We start from the raw sequence: 11116 nt of genomic DNA, 5'->3' as shown, positions 1-11116 counted from the left end.
TCACACTGAGACCCTTGATTTTACACCTATAGTTGCCCCTATGTGAGAACATCTGGTCCACTCATGGGGAAATCTATGGTGCCACTGATAGGAGTCATAATTAAATGGAAGTTAAAAACCTGGAGAGATTTTTCTCTTATCTGGTCTCTCTATTTTAAAGGTTATTATAGATTGTTTCTTGGGGATGATCTTGGCTAAATGTGTGTCTAAAAGATGATTTTTATTGTAACAATCTGGTATCTAAATGAGTTTGAAGCATTGCATAATCTTGCAGTTAAAAGTTGGTTAGGTAATTGTTTAGTTTGTGATTTCAGATAATTCATGCCAGAGAACTTAAATACTTAGGATAAAAAAATTAAAAGAATTCTACTTCCAAGTTGGCAAGTAACTCCCAATCATTTAGTTTTATTTTGAACTGGGTAGCCTGAGAAGATTTCACTAGGTGTACCAGTGCATTAATTTGGGCAAGGATAGTAAATTATATGGTATCTGTTCCCCTCAGTGTGTAAGATTTAGGAAAAAAATGTTTAATTGGAACGTTGGTCTGGCTTATTGAAATAACATTGAATAGCAACAGTCTTAAATTTTTAAAGCTTAATTTTGGATATACATGGTAGTGTGTGGTTCTCTTTTGAAATTTTTTTTCAGGTGATTTAATGTAACTTAGTACTACTTTAGGAACTTCAGAACAAAGGAAGTAGCTTAATGATCCTGAAGGAATTTCTTCTGATGGTGGCTTTTATATTATCAAGAAAGATCCTATTTTCAGTTTTGTGTGAGCAAGTTTTTCTAGTGTAGGAAAATGTAAAGGTATGAAATTTTGTAAATTGTATCTTAAACTTGTATCATAATTTTCAACATCCAAACCTGAAAATTGTGACTTACGGTTAAAATGCCTTAGGCATGAGGTTTCTGCTCAGAATTCCAGTTTTCCCAGTTCCTTCCAGACCTCAGCCAGGACTTAAGTTGATATGCAAAAAGAAGAAGCCTGGAGCACTCAGTAGGAGACAGATCTGAGGCCCAAGAAAAAAAAAAGAGTAAACGTGTCTTTTTTATGGGCACTCAAACTAGATTAAACCAAAGAGTAAGTTGTATGGCATTTACTAATTACTGGCTGGTCAATTTTTTCTAGGACTTTTTTTTTTCTTAGATTCTGTATTTTTTTTTTGAGCTCATGATTTTGATCCTACAGACAAGTTAATGTTTTTCTGATAAGTTCTATTTTTGATCAACTGGAGTTTTTTTTTTTAAACATTGCAATGAGATTTCACCTGAGAAAGCTACAAGGCCTTTACTATTGTGTTGTGTTACACTTGTGTTACATGTTGTATGTCGGTATGTCTGTATGTGTGTATGTCCATATATCATGCAGTGATATGACAATTGACAGATGAGGAGCGCTCATAAAAAATTAAAAAATGGATCCAAATATCTTTGATTCATGTGATTCAAATGGTTCAATTTAAATTGGGTAAACAGATGAAAGTAAAGATGTCTTTAAAATTAAGCTTATAAGTTTTTCTAGATGTTCAAAAAGGCCCTAATAAAATGTTAAATCTGCTTAAATTCAAAAATTTACAAGTATTGTTTCAAAATGTGAACAGAAGGAGGTTAACAGATAAAAAAGAGAAACTAGAAGGTTCTAGGTATGGATTTAATAGAGGGAAAATGTGTTTCTGGATAAGAGTCTATATGATTAAGTAATTAAGAGGGTTTAAGTAAATGATATAAAGAAGGTCTGTGTAAGTTGCTTATAAGTGTAAGTTTTTGAGCAAGTAATCTTAAAGAAATTAAACATCTGGTTAAATAAGTGCTGTTGTTTTAGAGAATTGTGCTATGTTATTTCCTTAAAAGCTAAACTTGGTTAATATAAAAACATCAATGTAATTGGTGCTGTTAATGTGTTCATATCTTCCAGGTATACAAGTCTGTAAGGTAGAAGCTTCAAAAGAGCATTATATCAAGCTGGTGTTCTAAAGTTGTATGGTAATTTTAGGCTTAAAAAGAAAAACATGTTAGATTTATTTATATCATTTGTGTTCTATAACTAGACTTGTTATCAATAAGATATGTAAAGTTCTATGTTACTTTTTACACTGAGATACAATTTAAATGTACTTTTAAGTTAATGAGAGCCTAATCTGTGTGAAGGTTTTATTGTAAAACACAAATACCTTTCTACTTTTCTACAAAAGGTTAAAAGCTTTCAGCCTTTCTTTAATTCATGTTTTAGGTGTGATATTATATTGTGTTAGCTAATATTCATGTGAACTTGAGCAACAATTTATGTAGGCTTTGTAAAAATGATGTTTAAAAAGCAAAGATCAGTTTCAGAACTACAGTCCTTAAGATTTATGAAGAGCCCTGCCTTACTTGATAAGGCTCTGTCCCATCTCACTACATGTGAAAGTGACTATGAAAGAAGTAGGCCAGATTTCAGTACATTTAAAGTTGTGTCCAAAAGTTGGTTTTTGTCATGATTACCAGGATCTCAAATAGGGGACTATAATGTATAACTCTGCCAAAATTCAAGGTAGCTATTACATAAACTAAATATGTTTTTACCCTAGTTAATTTTATTTTGTAGTTTTCTTATAAATGATCTAAAGATTGCCTGTTAATGTTTTGCAGAGGTACTGCTTTAAAAACACACAACCTGGGTTAATTTAAGATAAGGAGTTATCACCTACAGGATAGAGAGATAGACATTAAAGCCCAGTACTCTTAATATAAGGCTGTTGAAACTTATTTGCTGGATGTTTAAGATTAAGTTTAAAATTAAAGTTAAATTAAAAGGGCCAAGAAAACCAGTATTTGGCTCTTGCCCTCTTAGTCAGTCTGAATCAGGGAATAGGGGACTTCTCCAAAGAGCTTTGCAACTCTGGGCCACATAACCTCCCGATCAGGGAGATTAATGAGACCAGTAGAGGACAGAAAGCCAATCAGTGCATTTGCTGTGAAGAGGAGGGTCATCAAAAAGGGAGACATCCCTGATGCTTCCGAGGGAAGCCACATGGTCAAGCAAGGCCTGGACCCATCCTAGCACAAATGGCACTAGCAGCGCAAATAGCACTAGCTGAACTGAGAAGCTGCTGTAAGTTCCCCGAGGACTCCCAGGGAAACTCAGCTGACTGTTAACAATAGATAGAAACAAAAGTCAGTTTGACTTGCTTCATCTTAAACACTTAGCAAAGACAGTCAAAGCCAAAGCACAGCTGTTCCTGGACATTTTAAATAATAATAATAGTTAAATGTAACTTCCAAAAATAAGTAAACTGGAGGCTACAAAAGAGATTCTCAGACAGGAATGCCTGATAACTATCAAAAGGAACTGCCAGAGTAGTTTTCAGTTTAAGGCCTTTATTTCTAACCAACACAGGTAGGCTTAATGTTTGCTAGTATGGTTATCCAGCCCTAAGTAACAGAATTAAGGTCTCTCTATTAGACACAGAGGTCATACTAATAAAAGGATTTTGCAAGATCAGAGGACATTAAATTATTAAACTATATCTTAAGGGAAAGAACGTCTGTAACCCTAAAAGTTAAATGTTGTGTTTACATCCCTGACATTTCTGGCAATGTGACAAATGTCCTTAAAGATTTACATGCTCAGATAGAAGCCATGTCCTCAGCAACTTTGTCATGGAAACAATATCTTAGCTCCTAGTTCTTGGTACTTCCTGGTGGAAAACATTGTTAGTCTTTGTCTTGGCCATTATACTCATTGGCATATTCCTGTGCTATGGCATTTATTGCTGCATCAATATGGTTCCAGTACTAATGAATTCTTGTTTCTCTTATAGACCATCCATCACTCAAATGGCCCTCCAGACTATTACTTCTCAATCAGACTTCTATCATGGACCACTCGATAGACCCGATTTTTAAAGGGGGACTCCAAACTGCTTGCCCCACATCGTCCCTTTTCAGCCTGAAGAAGCCAGAAAGATCTTCTTCGCCCCCCCTTCCTTACAGCAGTAAGGAGTTCCCAAATTAGAGGGGGGAATGAAGCCAGATTTAAAGTTAGGTAGTCAGTGTAGTTAGGTAAATCGGGTCTAATATCGAGTGAAATCTAAAATGGAGACCATGCGGAAAATGACTCAGGGAAAACACAGGACAACTCATGGAATGTTAATGAAGTCCCGGAAAGGCCCTAGGCCAAAGTCCACCTCAAAGAAATGTTAATGAACAGCCCCCAGCAAAAATGTGCTGACTCAGAAGTCCTTCCTGACCATATTACTTCTTTGGCCCACCTGTGTCCCACCCCTCGGGCCTTCCAACCTACATTCCATCACCAAAACTATAAAAAGGGGAAACAACCGCACTTCCACGGATTCCACCTCTTGGGTCCCCTTCTTCCTCCGGGAGAAGTCTTTTCTACTGTCCTTTAATAAACTTCTAATTTCTACTCTGAAAAAAAAAAGAAAGAAAAGAAAACTACAGAACCCTAAAGAAACAAATCAAAGAATACCGTAGAAGATGGAAAGATTTACCTTGCTCTTCGATAGGCAGAATTAATATTTTTTTTTTTTTTTTTTTTTTTTTTTTGGGAGAGTGTAAGACAGTTAACTGTATTTATTATTGTGATGTAAAATTGTTCCACTCTGTACCCACATTTCGACCTAAAAAAATAGTAAAATTTGAGGCTTCATTTTTAATTAACATGCTTCTCCTTTCCACTGCATTCTTGTGGTTTTGGCCCAAATGGTTTAAATTGAACCATAAGCAAAATTGATTTTTTTTCCCATTATTTTTCAAAGCAATTCAGTCATTCCCAAATCCAGCTTATCACATTTCACTCTATTAAAGCAATATATACAAATCTATTTGTTTTCTTCATTTTCTTCCCATCCACTTGAATAATTCAATCCTCAATGTGCTCAGGCATCTAGACTTCTTATCTTAATTGATTTCCTCTTTTAAGCTCAAATTCTGTCAAATTTTAATCTTTCCTTCTAAAGGGTCTGTGTACAATTGTCAAATGCATAACTGACTATGTTTCTATCAGGATTTTCAGTTTCCATTTAGGTGCTAATGATGACTTTTTAGTGTATAGATCTGTTACTGGAAGGACTGGCCAGTGCCCACAAGTTACACTCTCCATGTGCAAACTCAGTAGCTATTTGTTTTTTTTTTTTTTTTTTTTTTTTTTTAATTTTTTATTGTGGGTTGTTCAAAACATTACAAATTTCTTGACATATCATATTCCACACTTTGATTCTAGTGGGTTATGAACTCCCACCTTCACCCCATACACAGATTGCAGATTCACATCAGTTACACATCCATTGATTTACAAATTGCCATACTAGTGTCTGTTGTGCTCCGCTGCCTTTCCCATCATCCACCCTCCCCCCGGCAGAATTAATATTGACAAAATGACCATACTACCAAAAGCACTATACAGATTTAATGCAATTCCAATGAAAATCCCAAGGACATTCCTCATAGAAATAGAAAAAGCAGTCATGAAATTCATCTGGAAAAATAAGAGACCCAGAATACCTAAAGCAATCCTTAGCAGAAAGAGTGAAGCTAGGTAGCATCACTATACCAGACCTTAAACTATACTACATAGCAAAAGTAACAAAAATGGCATGGTATTGGCACCAAAACAGACTGGTAGACCAATGGTACAGAATAGAGGACACAGAGACTAACCCACAAAATTACAATTATCTTATATTAGACAAAGACACCAAAAACATACATTGGAGAAAAGATAGCTTCTTCAACAAATGGTGCTGGGAAAACTGGAAACCCATATGCAACAAAATGAAATTAAATCCCTTATCTCTCACCATGCACAAACTTAACTCAAAATGGATCAAGGACCTAGGAATAAAACCAGAGACCTGTGTCTAATAGAAGAAAAAGTACACCCTAATTTCCATCATGTGGGATTAGATCCCAACTTCCTTAATAAGACTCCTTTGGCACAAGAATTAAAATCAAGAATCAATAAATGGGATGGATTCAAACTAAAAAGTTTCTTCTCAGCAAAAGAATCTGTGAGGTGAATAGAGAGCCTACACCTTGGGAGCAAATCTTTACCCCTCACACATCAGATAAAGTACTAATCTCTAGGGTATATAAAGAACTCAAAAAGCTAAGCACCAAAAAACCAAATAACCCAGTCAATAAATGGGCCAAGGAAAGGACACTTCTCAGAAGAGAATATACAATCAATCAACAAATATATGAAAAAATGTTCATCATCACTAGCAATTAGAGAAATGCAAATCAAAACCACTCTAAGATTTCATCTCACTCCAGTCAGAATGGCAGCTATTATGAAGACAAACACCAATAAGTGTTGGCAAGGACGTGGGGGAAAAGGTACACTCATACACTGCTGGTGGGACTGCAAATTGGTGCAGTCAATATGGAAAGCAGTATGGAGATTCCTTGGAAAACTGGGAATGGAACCACCATTTGACCCAGGTCTCCCTCTCCTCGGTCTATACCCAAGGACTTAAAATTAGCATACTACAGGGACACAGCCACATCAATGTTTATAGCAGCACAATTCACAATAGCTAAACTGTGGAACCAATCTAGATGACCTTCAGTAGATGAATGGTAAAAAAACAATGTGGCATTATATATATATAAGGGAATATTACTCAGCAATAAGAGAGAATAAAATCATGGAATTTGCAGGTAAATGGATGGCATTGGAGAAGATAATGCTAAGTGAAGTTAGCCAATCCCCAAAAAACAAATGCTGAATGTTTTCTCTGATATAAGGAGGCTGATTTATAGAGGGGTAGGGAGGGGGAGCATGGGAGGAATGGACGAACTATAGAGGGATGGGAGGGAAAGAGAGGGGATATGGGGCTAGAAATGATGGTGGAATATGATGGATATTATTATTCAAAGTACATGTATGAAGACACGAATTGGTGTGAATATACTTTGTATATAACCAGAGATATGAAAAATCGTGCTCTATATGTGTAATAAGAATTGTAATGCATTCTGCTGTTCATATATAAATAAATTTTAAAGATTAATAAAAAATAAATAAAAAGAAAACAAAAGAAGGAAAAAAAAACAAAACTAAAAGATCCCAGGGGAAAAAACCCAATTGATAAGCAGCCACTACTGGATGGCTTGTGTTTCATATAAAATGTGAGAGAGGTTCATTTGCAGAGAGAAATCAAAGATTATCTGATCTAGAACTGGCAGGAACTGAGAGCTTGAGATAGATGGAGATTTGTTATGTCTCTCATGAACTAATGAAGTGTTTATATCCTATTCTCATGATAAGAGAATATATATATATATATATATATATATATATATATATATATATATATTAGGTGTTAGGGAATTTTATGATGAGTTATGATGAGTGCCAGACAGTGCCATATATATATATATATATATATATATATAGAGAGAGAGAGAGAGAGAGAGAGAGAGAGAAAGATAGATAGATAGATAGATAGATAGATAGATATTAGTGATTCTCAAATTATGGTCCAAGAACTCTTGGGGGTCCATAAGACTCTTTTTAATTTTTTTTTAGTTGTAGATGGAAACAATACCTTTATTTTATTTTACTTATTTTTTTATGTGGTGCAAAGAATCAAACCCAGTGCCTCACACATGCCAGATGAGTGTGCTACCACTGAGCCACAACCCCAGCCCCCCTCATAAGACATATCTTTTTTTTTAATCACATATCTACAAGAAGCTGGATTTTCTCCTTGTACTTCAGTCCAACATATCACAACAGATCGAATGCAGAAGCAGATACAAGACTGAAGCTATATTCTATAGGACAGATGGACATGGTGGTACAGACCTATAATTCCAGCGGCTGGGGAGGTTGAGGCAAGAGAATCGCAGTTCAAAGTCAGCCTCAGAAATTTAGTGAGGCCCTGAGCAACTTATTGAGACCTGTCTCTTAAATAAAAAATAAAAAGGGCTGGGGGTATGATTTACTGGTTAAGCGCCCCTGGTTTCAATTCCCAGTAACTACCCCTCAAAAGACAGCCATTTAGACAAGGGAAAATATAAAATAATATTACTCTTCTAATTGATTTTTCAGAATATAGTTATTTTTCATAAAAATGCTATTTATATTAATGTGTAATGGGTTTATTTTAAATAACATTATATATAACATTAGAAAATAGAAATATCTGAGTTTTAATTTCTAATAAAGTAAATACCAATAATGATAACCCACATAAGCAAAAGTTCTTGCTTTAAGTGTGTCAAGTGAGATCAAAAAGTATGAGAAAAAATGATATAGATAATCAAGCCTCTCAGTTGGAAATCCTGATTTAAGAAGTCTCAATTCGGTTCGAGGAGTCTATATTGATATTTTAGAAAACTAAATTAAATAAAAATTAAGTTAATTACAAATTTTATTTGTTACTGGGGATTGAACCTGGGGTCCTCTACCACTGAGTTATATCCTCAGCCCTTTTATTTATTTATTTTTATTTTGATATAAGGTCTTGCTAAATTGCTGAGGCTGGCTTTGAACTTGCGATCCTTCTGCCTCCGTTTCTGGAGTCACTGATATTATAGTCATGAGCCACCATGCCCAGCAGGAGTCTATACTTCAAGAAAATTACACCAGGTGCTTCCTTGGTATGTTTGATAAGTGCCGAGCCACACAAAGGTGTTCAGGTGTTAGGGAATTTTATGATGAGTTATGATGAGTGCCAGACAGAGTCAAAACTAGGTGAATCCAATGTTTGTCAAGCAGAAAAGGGTTGGTCCACTTGAGGTTGATAAGATTGTATTTGCAGTAGAGACCTTTGATGACCAGATTTTTTATAGCTCTGTCTAGCAATGTTGGCAACCCAGGAGCAGAAGCAGAGAAAGATAGCATTTTAAATGAGCTGGATGGGGTTTGAGGGGGTTAAGTTAACTTGCAGTAGATATATATGGTTGACATTCAGGTTGTATACTGAGAAGCTCTGTCTTGAGATTTTACTTGGGGAGAGTTCTGGGATTTATTAAGTGTGGGTAAAAGAGCCTAAGTTGGAAGCTTGGAAAGACCTATAGATTTTCAATGTTAGGTGAGACCTGGAAGATGTGATAGGCTCAGGAAATTTGGAACACAAGCAATTAGAAACCAACAGGGCAAACATATATCTGACAGAAAGTTACTAAGGTGTCTTGAAGGAGGACTGGGATAGGGATCAGAAAGCACTGTAAACCCTGTAAGGAAGGAAAATGTAGAAAGGATAGTTTTGTATATATGGGACCTAGATAATACTGTCTATTCGTGGTTTCATTTTTGGATCCAGGAGAAGAGAGGACCTTGGCATGCTAGTTTGCACTGTTAAAAAAATATTACAGTGACACAGCCACATCAATGTTTATAGCAGTTCAATTCACAATAGCTAAACTATGGAACCAACCTAGATGCCCTTCAAGAGATGAATGTGATAAAGAAAATATGGTATATACACACAATGAAATCTTACTCAGCATTAAAAGATAATAAAATTATGGCATTTGCAGGTAAATGGATGGAACTGGAGAATATCATGCTAAGTGAAATCAGCCAAACCTCTAAAACCAAAGGTTGAATGTTTTTTCTGATAAGGAGATGCTAATCCATAATGGGAGGGTGTTGGAAAGAATGAAGGAACTTTGGATTTTGCAGGGGGGAGTGAGGGGAGAGGAGGGCCTGTGGGGATGGGAAGGATGGTGGAATGAAATGGACATTTTTACCCTATATACATGTATGATTACACTAACTGTGTGACTCTGCACAATGTACAGCCAGAGAAAAGAGAAGTTGTGCTCCTTTTGTGCTCCTTTTGTGTTCATGTGTCAAAATGCATTCTACTGTCATGTATAACTAATTAGGATAAATTTTAAAAATAACTAAAATAAGGCTGGGGATTTAACTCAGTAGTAGAGTACTTGGCTGGAATGTGTAAGACCCTAGGTTCAATCCCTGTTTCATACTAGGTACATTAGGAAATGGGTTTTCCAAGTGGGTGCTCTAATTAGACGTTTTTAGTAAGAGGACATCATCTGTATGGCATGGCTGTCCCATGTGCCAACTTGCTTCCTGGCATCTGTTCTATATAAAACCCCAGCAGAATCATACCTGTTGGAAAGGGGATGGACTGGCACATGTGTTCATTTTGAGATATATCTTCAAATTAATACTACTACTAAAAAAAATAACAATACAGGGCTGGGTTGTGGCTCAGTGGTAGAGCGCTTGCCTGGCACGTGCGAGGCCCTGAGTTCCATCCTCAGTACCACATAAAAATAAATAAATAAAATAAAGGTATTGTGTCCAACTACAACTAAAAGGGCATCTAACTTGTTTTCATAGTTTAGTTATTGTGAATTGAGGTGCTACAAACATTGATGTTTAAATATTAAGAAAAAGGGAAAAAAATAACAACATGAAAATTTACAGCAATAGCTAACATTCATTGAACACTTACTGTATGTTAGGTGCTATGGTAAGACTTTATACTTTCCATACATCATCTTATTTGTCTTTTATAGCAACAACCTTCAAGGTAGGTATTATGGTCTCCCTGTTTATAGGTGAGGACACTGTGGCTGACTACAAAATGAATTATACTACTTTCTTGTAGATTTTTGATCAAGCCTCTTTCCTGCCTCTGGACTTTTATATATTCCTATTCATTCCTCCTGGAAAGCTATTCCTGCTAATTCCTACTCATCCTTCTGTGCTCAATCTAAGAAACACTTTTTCAGGAAATCTTCCCTAATCTCTTGAATAGATTGTTCCCTCAATATATACATGTTTTTGAGAAAATATTTCATTATGTTGCCCAGATTGGTCTTGAACTCCTGAGCTGAGCTAAAATCCTCTTTCTATCTCAGTCTCCCAAGTAGCTGGGACTTATAGGCACATGCTAACCCATGTGACTCCCATCATATACACTCTTACAGCACCTTTTATTCTTTCTTTACAGCAGTTATTACATCTGTAGACTTAGTTGCTTATGTTTATCATCCTGACTAGACCATGTCTTTAGAGAAAGTTGCTCTTATCTTTATACTTCTGAAGATATCATTTGTTTTCAATAAAAACTCATTGAATCAATGAATTAAAAATTTGTTCACAAAGAGTAAAGAAATCTGCTCTAAA

The sequence above is a fragment of the Marmota monax genome, unplaced genomic scaffold (assembly GCF_021218885.2).
Source record: "Marmota monax isolate L192 unplaced genomic scaffold, Marmota_monax_Labrador192_F-V1.1 WCK01_AAM20220418_F8-fsc00192, whole genome shotgun sequence".
NCBI lineage: Eukaryota > Metazoa > Chordata > Mammalia > Rodentia > Sciuridae > Marmota > Marmota monax.
Note: the sequence above shows the minus strand (reverse complement) of the source record.